The sequence below is a fragment of the Aotus nancymaae genome, unplaced genomic scaffold (genome assembly GCF_030222135.1).
Source record: "Aotus nancymaae isolate 86718 unplaced genomic scaffold, 86718_ANA_hifiasm-v0.15.2.pri h1tg000065l, whole genome shotgun sequence".
Classification (NCBI taxonomy): domain Eukaryota; kingdom Metazoa; phylum Chordata; class Mammalia; order Primates; family Aotidae; genus Aotus; species Aotus nancymaae.
This window is the reverse complement of record NW_026988480.1, coordinates 3434323-3448227: the sequence shown is the minus strand read 5'-3', so window position 1 is coordinate 3448227 and position 13905 is coordinate 3434323.

Below are 13905 nucleotides of genomic sequence, written 5' to 3'. Positions count from 1 at the left end.
CTATCCAGCATCCTTTGGTAATGTGAATACCATTTAAATCGTGTAACATCTGCTTCCAAATCTGAAGCAATAACTTATATCAGCCCAACCCTCCTGCTGAAAACTACCACAAAAATGGCTAAAAAACACAGATACAAATTTGAGTTTCACCAATGCAGCCGCATGAGTTTGCTAAAATCTCGACGAGAAAGAGAAAGTACTGAGGTGAATCCAATATTCCATACTTTTCCCCTCACTGTATTTGCAGTTAGTTAGATGGTGGCAACAAGGCTTAAAAGACGATCATGAAGCAATATCTAAGATGGAGAAACACTTAGAAAGAATTCACCCATCTCTTGGGAAACAAAAAACTAAATTCCAGGGATGGGCAGAGAAGAAAGGTCAGGTAGAAGCTAGTTAGACACGATGCACCACAGAAGGACCTCAGTGTAGGAAAAACTAAAACCAGATGTAGATCTATTCTCTTAAAAATGGAACCCATCTTTAGATTAGCTCAATAACTGAGTTTAAATGATCTTGTTGTATAACAACTTCCTGCAGGAAGCAAAAACACAAATTTATTAGAGAAAGATAAATATCACTGAGAACTTCCATTATTCAAAAGAAAAATTCTTAGGCTCACCAAGAAACACAATTAAGAGAAAAGTAGACATGAGTATCAGATCCTCAAGAAATGCAAACATGCAGTATTGAACGGAAACTACAAAGTTACACTATTTGACTTTAAGACTTACAGTAAAGCGACAATAGCCAAAACACTCTGGTACTAGTGAAAAAAACAGACAAACAGATCAATGGAATCAAATACAGAGTCTAGAAGTAGACCCAGATAAATCCGATAAATGGCTTTGATGAAAGAGTGAAGGCAATCCAATAGAGCAAACGTAGTCTTTTCTACAAATAGTGATGTAACAACTAGACATTCTCATGTAAAAAAAAATAGTAAGTATAGACACAGACATCATGCCCTTCACAAAAATTAACTCAAATTGCATCACAGACCTTGTGAGGTTTGTTCTTGCCGAGTTTAAAAGGCCAACGCAAGAAGAATTTATTCAGGCTCCCGGGCGAGGTTCTGCGGTCCGACAGGAGGGGCTGGAGAAGTCGTGCGGACTCCTCTCAGACGTGGGGTTTTATAGGGAGTGAAGGAGCTCGATTGGTTGTGAGAGAGTAGGACTACTATTGGGTGAGGTTACAAGCCTTTGTTTGCATACAGGACTTGGCTGCTATTGGTTAAAATTACTCGGCTACTATTGGCTAGAGTCACAAGACCCCGCTTGCATACTGGGTTCTTTAAGGGAAAGCCAGGCTGTGCGAGAAGGGGAGAAGGGAACATGTCCGAGCATGTCCGAGCTTTCGGAAAAAAGAAGCGGGGGTCTGTGTCAGAGCTCCTGGCTAGGCAACCGGCCTTACAGACCTAAATATAACATGTGAAACTGTAAAACTACAAAACAGCAAAGGAGACAATGAAGTCAAACCTTTGGTTTGGTGCTTTTTAGATAAAACAACAAAAGCACAGTCCATGTTGTTAAAAGGAAGAATTGATAAGCTGGACTTCATTAAAATTAAACATTTCTGCTCTGCAAAAGACATTGAAAAGACAACGAAATGACAAGTCACAGACTGGGAGAAAATACTGCAAAAGACACATCAGATAAATTACTATTATCCAAAATACACAAAGAACACTTAAAACTCAACAGTAGCTGGGCGCGGTGGCTCACTTTGGGAGGCCGAGGCGGGAGGATCATGAGGTCAAGAGATCGAGACCATCTTGGCCAACATAGTGAAACCCTGTCTCTACTAAAATATAAAAATTAGCTGGGCTTGGTGGCGCACCTCTGTAGTCCCAGCTACTTGGGAGGCTGAGGCAGGAGAATTGCTTGATCCCGGGAGGCAGAGGTTGTAGTGAGCCGAGATCGCGCCACTGCACTCCAGCCTGGTGCCTGGAGACAGAGGGCGACTCTGTCTCAAAAAAAACTCAGCAGTAGAAAACAAATACCTTGATGAAAAAATGGGGTGAAGACCTTAACAGAAACCTCACTAAAGAAGTTATACAGATGGCAAATAAGCAAAAGAAAAGATGCTCTACATCCTGTGTCGTCAGAGAAATGAAAATTAAAACAGTGAGATACCACTACATGCCCATTAGAATGGCCCCAGTTGAAAACTCACAACACCAAATGCTGATGAGGAGGATATGGAGCAGGCAGAACTCTAAGTTATTCCTGGTGGGAATGCAAAGTGGTACAGTCACTTTGAAAGAAAGTTTGGCAGTTACCTGCAAAACTAAACATCCTCTTAACCATATGATCCAGCATTGCACTCATTATTTCCCCAAAAGAGTTAGAAAGTTACATACATAAAAAAACTGGCACATGGATGTTTATAGCAGCTTTATGCCTAACTGCCAAAACTCAGAAGCAACCAAGTTAAATAAACTGTGGTACATCCAGACAATGGAATATCATTCAGTGCTAAAAATAAATGAACCATCAAGCCATTGAAATACATGGAAGAAATTTAAATGCATATTACTAAGTGAAAGAAGCTGTGTTAGGCCATTCTTTCGTTGCCGTAAAGAAATACTTGAGATTGGGTAATTTATAAGAAAAGAGAGTTAATTGGTTCAGGATTCTGTAGACTGTACGGGAAGCATAGCAGCATCTGTTTCTGGGAAGCATCAGAAAGAGTCCCATCCTGATGCAAGGCAAAGCGGGAGCAGGCACATCACATGGCCAAAGCAGGAGGGAGAGAGTGAGCGGGAAAGATGACGCACACTTTTAAATGACCAGATCTCACAAGAACCCACTCACTATCACAGAACAGGACCAAGTTATGAGAGGTTCGTCCCCATGATCCAGACACCTCCCACCATGCCCTACCTCCAGCACTGGGGATGAAAATTCAGCATGAGATTTGGACAGGGGCAAATATCCAAACCATTATCAGAAGTCAATCAGAAATGGCTGCCTACTTTACAATTCTGAACATTTGAGAAGAGGCAAAACTATGGGGACACAAGAAAGATCAGTGACTGTCAGATTAGAGGGAGGCAGGGAGGGATGAATGGGAAGAGTGCAGAGATTTTTAGGGCTGTAAAACAACGTTGCAGGGTACTATAACAGTGGATACTTGTTATTATAAGCTTGTCTAAAACCATAGAATGAGCAATATCAAGAGTGAACTCTAATATAAACTGTAAACACTGGGTAATAATGATGCATCTGTGCAGGCTCATCAGTTATGACAAGTGTACCACTCTGGTGGGGGAAGCTGATAATGAGAAAGGCTGTGCATGTGTGGAAGCAGGGGTTTTATGGGACATTTTTGTACCTTCCTTTCAATTTTGTTGTGAATCTAAAAATTCTTTTTTAAAAAAGTCTTAAATAATAATCATAGAAGAAAGAAGGAAATTAATGAGGAAGCAAAATAATAACTTATACAAATAATTTGTCCCCAACTGGGCAAGACAGGAGTTAAAAAGACCTGTAGAACATTTGGGATTAAAAAACTTAAATTCTAATCTATCAGTAGTTATAGTGAATATAAATGAACTAAAGCCTTCCCATAAAAAGCAATTGTAGTCACACTATTAGTGATGTGCTACTTCAAAGAAATCCCATTTAAATACAAAGACACAGAACGGTTGAAAATAAAAAGAGGAAAAATGTTGCACCACACAAACATAAACAAGTATAAAGTTAAAATAACTATACTAATAAGATGAAGTGAGTCTTAAAAAATGACATGCATTTCTAGAAATGAGATAAATATTTGATGGTAACAATGGTTTCTATTGAAATGCAATAGCTAACATTTTTTATTTTGCATATACCTAATCATCTGGCTTAAAATATACATAACAACAACAATGAAGCCATGGATTTCAATGATAAATAATAAAATCCAAATTCATAGTGAAAAATATATCATATCTCTCTCAGTAACTGATGAAGAGCAATTGTCTATGTATAGAAATTTTGACCAATGAGTTTATATATGGAGAAAAGTTGGAAATCAATGAGTTAAGTAAGCATCTATGTATCAGATTAAATCCAAATAATGTAAGAATAAAACAATCCAAAAATAATAAAATAAATTAATAAAATAGAAGCTTAAAGAAATTAAAGTCAAAAATGTTTCTTTAATGTTCCGTATAAAATTGATATTAAGAAAGAATATTTAAAAATAGAGAAGTTTCTAGTATTAATAAAGCAGATGAAATTGATTACTGGTGCTAAAAAATACATAATAAGAGATATGTGAACAATTTCATGGCAAGAAATGACAAATGTATTTATTCACATGACAACTTCAAATTTATAGGCAAAAAAAATTCTACTGAAACATATATAGAAACAAAAAATGAAACCCAAGAAACCAACAATCTTGATAGTCCTATATTCATACAAAATTTAATTTTTAATTAAAGACTTTGTGTAAAGCAAATTAGAGACTCAGAATGCACCACTGGCAAAATCGTTATTTAAGGACAAGACTAAGAAGAAGAACAAATTGAAGGAAGAAAAATACAAAGAAATCTTCTACAAAATTTAAAATGGAGAATATTTCCTGACTAATTTTTTGAAATTGGCATAACATTGAGACCAAGTCTTGGAAAATACAACATAATAAAAGAAAATTATATGGCAATGTTTGTCATGAATAGAAAGGCAACATTTTCTGAGAAAAAATGAGAAAATTGGATACAGTAAAATAGAAAGCATTATATAATCTATCATTACATCTTGCTTTCTTTTTTTCCCAGAATTTAAGATTGGTAAAGAATTTTTTTAAAACAACTAAATTGATTTAATTTTGCATATTGTCCAATTTTTTAAAAAACGTGTAATAAACAATACATTTAGAAAAATATTTGATGAAATCAATACTCTTTAACAATTTTAAATAAAACAGTAATAAACAGAAACTTTAAAAATACTATGTATCTCCCCCAAATGCAATGCAGTTATACTCAATGTTTAAATATTAAAAGCTTTCCCTCTGACATTTGTAATGAAAGTATAATTCTAGATAGCATCCTATCTATTCAGCTTTGTTTGAAAAGTTCTAACCAGGGCATTTGAGTGAGCACATATAAATGAGACTTTCTGTAATTATGTGAACAAATTACCCTCCAGTCCCTCACCAACCTGTGTTCCTAGGTGGTCTCTGAATTTAACAAACGCAGCTAAGTCACTTTCTCTCCATCACTCTCTCCGTCTCTGTCCCTCTGTTTCTCTTTTTCTTTCTCTCTGTTTCTCTATCTCTCTGTTTGTCTATCTCTTTCTTTCTTTCTCATATTGGCATCAGGAGGTACCTTCATTCCTAATTTAATATCCCAAGAAAAGTATGGATAAACCCAATAAGCCACATATGTGGGTGGAGGCTGGTTGGGGGAGGGAAGGATTTAAAAATCTTTTCTAGGAAGGTGATAATGATTTGCTCTTCAATTAAAAAAAAATTAATTTTCTTAGAAAAATATTTTTATTAGAAAATACAGTTTCCTGGTTATGTTACACAGTTCACCTTGAGCTAGCTTCCCTGCTCTGGAGCGCCATTTGTGATTGGTTCTTCTGGAAGCATCAACTGCAGGAGAGAAATGTCTCCGAAGAAAAATTAGGAATGGGTGCTCTTGTTTTTGCCTTAGCCAGTTTTATGTCGATGGGTAAGTTTCTTTCCATTTCTGGGAGTCTTCTTAGGCATTGAAAAATGAAGGGGCTAGGTCACATGACCTTGCAGCTTCCTTTCACTGTTGATATGATATTGAGCTGCGATCTTCAAGGGGAAACCTATTTATTGTTCATAAAGGGCTGTTGCAAGCACTAAGCTATTAGAGTTGCAAATGAAGTGTTGTGCTATAAAGCTAGCAAGTTAATAAGTGCCTCGAAGGCTTTGCTTTAGGACCTATGCTTTTTCTCTCAACTGAAAGAAACCTCAGTATATCTATATTGTAAAACCAGGAAAAATAGCACTATTAACGATTAAAACCATCCAAGATGAGAGTCACTCTCTCAAGCATTGTGGGTATTCTTTAACCTCCGTTAAATTTCCCACTCTGAAAGACCCAGCTCCTTCAGAACAAACAAGGTGTGTATTCTCTGTGGCAAAAGCTGAGTGGAACCTTCTCTCACAGGTGTTTATAGAAGATGTCAATACAGTGTGTGGGAAAAGCATGTATTGGAGATCTGAATTAAATCAAGCACATTTCCTTAACTCAAACTTAGTCAAATCCTAGAGTCCCACTTTTCTTATTGAAGAAATAGGCAAAATAGAAGCTCCTTCTGGCAGCTCTTGTTTCTGGAATAGAAGATAATATATGAAAATGTTTCTGGGGCTCATTAGGTGTTCACAAGTCACAATTTTATTGCTATTTTTAATCCTGATGATCTCTTTCTGTTCCTATTTCTTAAACATATTTCTTTCCTCTGCATTTTGTATACTTTTTTTTTCAGTTGGGTAGGTTAAACTGCTGAAATTAAACAGACCGCAGAATACAGTGGCTCAAATGTAATATACACTTGTTTATTTCTCATGTAACTATCCAGGTGGGCCTTGGGTTGTACTTGTCCATGCAAGCCATTCAGGAACCCAAAGACGGAGCAGCCCAGCAATCTCCAGCAAATGATTCCAGAGCCAGTCAGGCGCGGTGGTTCATGCCTGGAATCTCAGCACTTTGGAAGGCTGAGCTGAGCGGATCACCTGAGGTCAGGAGTTTGAGACCAGCCTGGCCAACATGGCAAAATCCTGTCTCTACTGAAAATACAAAAATTAGCCGGGCGTGGTGGCAGGCACCTGTAATCCCAGCTACTCAGGAGGCTGAGGCAGGAGAATAGTTTGAATCCAGGGGGCAGAGGTTGCAGTGAGCCGAGACTGTACCACTGCACTCCAGCTGGGTGGCAGAGTGAGACTCTGTCTCAAAAAAGCAAACGAGAAAAAAAACCAGATTCCAGAGCCCTCCTGACTTCACTATTCCAGTGAAGAGTAAAAGAGAAAGAGCAAGGAAGCAAGGAAAATGACTTAAGGAAGGGGAATATTTTTCCCTTTGTTCCTGGGGACATGTATTAACTCTGAGCCAAGGAAGGCTTTGGAAATGTAGTCCTGACATGATCTCTTGAAAGAATAAAGGGAGATAGGATTTGGACGGGAGGTAACGGCACCTTTCGGGAAATCCACACTGGCCGCTCCTCCCCACACAGTAGATGTACTTATGTCCAGACTATCAACATTACTACACTTTGGAACACACTTCCAAACTAGCATCTTTTCTAAAAACATTTTTGCATCTTTGTTTCTCATCTTGAGCATCCACAAGGATTATTTGTTTACACATGAAATCCCAAATGTGGATCCTAGCATTTGAGCCTCTCTCTAAAATACTCTTATTGTATGGACTAGTGTTTCATTACCCTCTCCAGCTCTTGCTTTGCATGTGGACTGAGTTTGCACTCCTACTTATCTGCTGTGGTCTGAGCATACCTGCCCAAAAGTCATATGTTGAAACCTAATGCTTAATGCAATAATATTAAACGATGTGGGTGTTTAGGATGTAATTAGGTCATGAGGGCTCAGCACTCGTGAAGGGGATAAGTTCCCTTATAAAAGAGGCCTGGGAGAGCTTGTTTGCCCGTCCTACTGATGCCGGATAGGTGAGCCCCAAAGCGGGGCTTAGCCTGCAAAGGTTCTTGGCTTTGCCCAGGAAAGACTTCAAGAGCAAGCCAGAGGTAGAAGAAGAAAGCTTTATGGAAGCAGCAATATTACAGTTCTGTGACTGCTCCTGCAGAGCAGGGCTACCCTGTAGGGAAAGAGTAGCAGCTCAGGGTCGTTTTGTAGGCCTATTTATACCAACTTTTAATTGCAGATAGATTAAGGGTTGGTTTATGTGAAAATCTCTAGGGAAAGAGTCATAACTTTTGGGTCATCAAGTTGTTGTCATGGAAAAGGCTGGTAATTCCTGGGTGTTGCCATGGCAGTGGCAGGTAAACTGACATGGCACACTGGTGGGCCTGACATGGAAAGCTGCTTCTGCCTCAGCCCCGTTTTAGCCAGTCCTCAGTCTGGTTTCGGTGTCTGAATCCTCACTTCTGGAGTCGAGTCCCCCGCCTACCTCATCATCATGTGCGGACACAGCCAGAAGGTGCCATCACCAGGAAACAGGCCGTCCCAGATCCTGAATCTGCCCATGCCTTGGTCTTGGACTTCAAACCTCCAGAACTGGAAGAAATAGATTTCTGTTATTTATAAGCCACCCTGTCTATGGCATTTTGCTATAGCAGCCTAAAGGGAATAAGATATCTAATACATGATTAAATTAATCCATGGCTGAAGAATAACTGAATTCCTAGTCATTTCAAAGACATATCTTCCAATCTATAAGTACAGTTCTTCAGTTATGTTGTTTTTCTTCATGGCCTTATTTATTTCTGCCTCTTGCTTCAAAAGGCAATAGAGAGTGGACTTCTGAAGTCAGACTGCAGGACAAATAACTGCCTCTGGAGTGTCATTCCGCTATCAGGCTGAGCCTTCCACCTTGATACACTCATTGAAAATCTCATATTTTGCCCAGGGAGTTCCTTGTCGCTTACTTCTTGAAGTTACCAGCTCAGCTGGAATCTTCTGGGCTGGGCTTCCCAGACTGACCCTCCCACTTCCACCCTCGCCTGGCCTCCAATGGGACTTGCTCCTGCCTCGCTACACCTTCCCAGTTCCACAGGCCAAAACAATTTTAAAAATAAAAATAAATAAGAAAGGAAATCTCATATTTTTATTACAAAACATAAATGTGTAATGGAGAGTGCAAAATTCACATACACTTTAAAAAATGCTCAAGGAATTAAAAGGATTTGTTATTTTCTAGCTACCTGTTTTAAGCCTGACTCTCTGTATTACTCTCTCTTTTTTTTTGAGACAGAGTCTTGCTCTGTTTCCCAGGCTGGAGTGCAGTGGCACAATCTCAGCTTGCTGCAACCTCCACCTCCTGGGTTCAAGCGATTCTCCTGCCTCAGCCTCCCAAGTAGCTGGGACTACAGGTGCATGCCAGCATGCCCAGCTAATTTTTGTGTTTTTAGCAAAGACAGAGTTTCACCGTATTAGCCAGGCTAGTCTCGAACTCCTGACCTTGTGATCCACCCATCTCAGCATCCCAAAGTGCTGGGATTACTGGCGTGAGCCACTGCACCTGACTTATTACTCTTTTAAAACTCCTTGAGAGAAAGGTGACATTGAAGAGGATGGGAACATCTGAGACGCAGGTACAGGCAGACCTGGCTTGGAATTTCGTGTCTGCCCTCATTTTCAGTTAAATCTGTTAATTTCTCTGAAGCTGAATTCCTGTCAATTGATGCTAAATTACAGTGTGCTATAAGGGCTTAACATGAGATCATGTATGTGGAAACAACCCAATAAATTTTAGTACTTCTCTTCAAGTTCAAGTAAACTTCCCTACACATCCCCAAACTACTAATTGTCAATCCTCAGAAATGTTCCCCATGTTATATATTTAAATTTTTCCTATATTACACTTTTACATGTATTGTTTTAATTTTATGTATCTGTACCATATGATTTGCATATTTTATTGTATATGTTGCATATGGAAATATTTTCTCCCATTACAGCCTTTACATATATGTAGCTTTGGGTTTTTTCCTGCTTTTGTGCTACAAATTTTCAGTGGGATTTGCACTGTTGTCTTCTGTTTTACAGGTTTTGTTATTGATTACCAAACAATATAAAAAGTGTGTCATTAAATATTAATATTTAACATTAACCTTTTGGAATATGATAGGGAAATGCATGCCTATAAACTTAGTTATACATGAGTGTGCTCAGAAGAAAATTTTGTATACAAGAGAGGAATTAAAGTATGAAAGGAATAAACTAAAAATCACTAACACTCAAATGTAAGATGGGACAAATATGTACTAGGTAGTGAAAGAGCTAAATACCGATGTACGTAAATTCCAACTTCATGAAAATAAGTTCCCCTCACTTTCCTCTCTCTCTTGTTTCTCTCTCTCTCTCTGTCTCTCTCTCTCTCACACACACACTTACACACGCGTGTGTGTGCGCGCGCGCACACACACACACACCCCTTTGCCCCTCTAAATATGTAAGTGATTAAGACACATAACAGGCCTGTGTGGAATGAAGCAGCATGTGATCCCAGTAATATGGAAGACCTGGGAAATCAGTTATCATTTATTAAAGAAATAGCCTCCAGTAGCCACAACAGCAGAGCTTAAGTCATCCCTTTACAGTTTGAACCTGACAGCTGATGCTAAACATTAGAGAACATTGCAGTGAACATTAGGACCCTGATGTTTAAGTTAATAGATCCTGTCCTTCCTCATTATTAACCTCTCTCTCTCGCCCCTTATTCACTTGCTTAAAAGGAGCTTAATTCTTTCTTCATAAGTATTATGTTTTTACAGTGTTAACCTACTGTAACTTTTTGTAATGTTTTTAGCCTGACTTCTACTCCCACCCCAGTTTCTGCAGAGGCATCCGTTGCCTCAGAAAAGAGAGATCGTGTGATGGTCTTTGGATGTTTCCGTGTGACCAGGCTACGGTCACCAGTTATTAATCAATCACTAATGCAGGTGTTGTCATAAAGACATTTTATAGATGTGATTGAAGTTATAGTCCATAATCAGTTGACTTATAGCAAGGGAGACTAGATAATATCATGAGGCTGACTCATTAAGTTGAGAAGCCTTAAAACGGGGTTGATGCTTTTCTGAGAGAAGAAATTCTGTGGACAGCAGCTTTAGCCTATTCTTACTGACAGCCTGCTCGAAAGATTTTGAAGCTGCTTAGCCAGTTTCTTGTGATAAATCCCTTAATATATATCTCCTTCTGATTCTTCTTTTCTGGTCAAACCCTGATGGATGCAGCTCTCATAGCAGAAATGCAAAGAGAGGCATTGTTCCTCAAGTTCCGATACTCTTAATAGATTTTTTTTCAACCTGTGATAAGACAATAAATTCTGAGAGATTCTTTTAAAATGAAAGATTTGAAAAATTGGCCTCAGTAATGACAATAACCAAGTTTGGAGATAATTCAGGATATGACTTGGGACAATATTTCTCAATTCTAAAATGTCTACACTCTTGGCCTTTTTCATTTACTTCCTGATTATGTGTCAAGATTCTACATTCCTTACTAATGTGCCTGTGGTTTGGAAATTGCTGGCCCCTGACCACACTTTCAATAGGGAAACTGTGTAATCAAAGAAAGTGTTCTAGATTCTCTTCCTTTGGGATCAAGTCTTCAGTGGGGGCAACATGTTCATTACGCTGAAGGAAAAGATGAAGGCAGGCAGTTGTGTCCAGTTCACACATGGAATCCCTGAAATAGTCTTGCATTATTGCAATGCTACTGTCTAGAACAGCCTTGGCAAAGAGAAGACTGCGAGCTAAGCGAGATGCGGAATCCTGGATTAAAAGCAATCTTAAATTGCTCTGCAGTGCACTCAAGAGTACTAGGTTCTCTGAGAACCCTTCTGAAAGGTTATAGAGATACTGAAAGCTTAGATAGGCTTACTAATTTCTGGAAGCAGGGTCCAGAAACTTTGACACTGTGGCAGATGCCAGGAACTTCAGATTCCAGGGTGAAAACACATCACCCTGGCTACAGAGACAGGAGCAATTGAGAAAGGAGACCCAGGCATCTGGGATCACCTCCCCCTTGACTTCCATACTGTATTTCAATAGATGAAATGGCTGGCCGACTGGTGCGTCCTAAATCACCTTCCTGTAAATAGCAGGCATGGTATGGGGAAATCTCTCCAGAAGACACTGTTTTTACTTAAACAAGATCAAGCCCCCACCCACTCCTCCATCTGGAGACCAGAAACCCTTTCACATGTAATTCCTAAAACTGTAAACCCGAGACCCTTTCATATGTGATTTCTAAAGCTGTAAACCCAAGACCCTTTCATATGTGATTTCTAAAGCTTTAAACCCAAGACCCTTTCACTTGTAATTTCTAAGGCTGTAAACCTAAGATCCTTTCACGTGTAATATCTAGAGTGTAAGCCTATACAAAGGCAGAGCTTCTCTTTGTTAGGGGAGCTTGGCCGTTTAGACAAAATATAAAGCCTCGCTCCCAGGCCGTAATAATAAAACCGCTTCCTTTTCTAGTTCGTTGTCCGAGAGGTCTGTTTCTTGCAGCTGCTCCTGCTTCACAATGTCATCTCAGTGATCATCCAGCAGGATGAAATTCAATCTGCAATCAACACAAGAAGGACACAAGAACGCCAAGTAGATATGAGACATCCCCTTTAATCTTACACAGAGAAGGGAGGCCTCCCTAAATAACCAATGTGCCAGGAAATAGGAAGAAAATATAAATCTATGAATATTTCCATAATCATTAAGATTTCTCCCCATCACAAAAACTTATAATTCTACATGGATAGGAAAAACAGGTGAATTTAAATGATTCATGGGAGCATTATTGGTTTTATAGCTCAAGGGAATTATGGGTTAAATCTACTTTATGCATTGGCTTATAATACTAATCAGTATTTATTACTTTATTTCTTGGAGAAGTATAAACTAATGATAAAAAGTGAAATGTTGGAACTCAGCCTAATAATAAATTAGACACTGAATTAGTAGCATTACTCAACATAGAGCTTTAAGTTGATTCAAACTAGAGTTCTGTTTCTGTCAATGGAAAAATTGATTATTTTGTAAGACCCCTTCTGCCGAAAACAACTAGCAAATCTGGATAAAATGGCTTATAAGAAAATAGGTTTGGAGTTTTGAAGACAGGGAGGAATGAAAGGCTGAGGACCTGGGGGAGATCGGAAGACCATCTTATGCCCACTATTTGTAGTCTCTTGTCTCTTTGAAGCAGCTGTCTACTCTGAATGTGCTGTCTGAGAGGCTCTAAAGAAATTAACTTAACAGGGAAAACAAAGACTGAAGTTTTTAGCTGTTAAAAGAAAAACCTTAGCCAAATTAAATTTAACAGAGTTTAAATGAGCAAAGAATGGTTGCTGAATCAGGCAAGCCTCCAATGTAGGCTCAGAGAGACTCCAGCACAGCCATATGGTGGGAGAAGATTTGTGGACAGAAATAGGAAAATGACATACAGAAAAATGGAGGTGAGGTACAGCAACAGCCAGATTGGTAAAGCTTGACATTTGCCTTATTCGAACATGGTTTGAACAGTTGGCACCCTTAGATTGGCCAGACTCAGTAACTGGCACAAGAGTAGGTTCAGTCTGTTTACACCTCCATTTAGGTTATAGTTTACTGTGTACAGAGAAACCTTTAGGCTGAACATAAAATATGTAAGGAGACAGCTTTAGGCTAGATTTGATTTGCCAGAGCCTATCCAGGAAGAGAAGTCCTGGTAAATACCCAGCGTTCAATTCTAAGTTGCAAAATGAACAGGAAATATACCAACAAGCCTAATATAACAAGCACTATCTTACAATTCTAAATTTTAATAATTTTAGTACATAATAATGTGGTGTCAAACTAAATTTCTAAAATTAACAGAACAAAAAAGGAAGATATATAATATTATTACAAGGGTTTTAATACCTGATAACTAATAGAACAGTAACTGATAGAACAACCAGATAAAACAATCAGTAACCATAGAGAAAAGTTGAGTAACATAGTTAATTGCCCTAATAGACCTAAATAGAACACTGTATTCAAAACTTCGGGATATGATTTCCAAGTACACCTGTCTTGGTTACTGAAGTTGACTATGGACTGTGCCATGAAACAAATACAAGATTAATGGGTTCTATCCCTTCTGGAAACCAATCTGTTCACCTATTTTAAAAACTTTAATGTATTCTCATTTTTTACTTAGTAAGCTCTTTTTGCTAAGAACATAATAAGGGATGAAGAAATATTTGTTTCAGTTTTTGTTTTA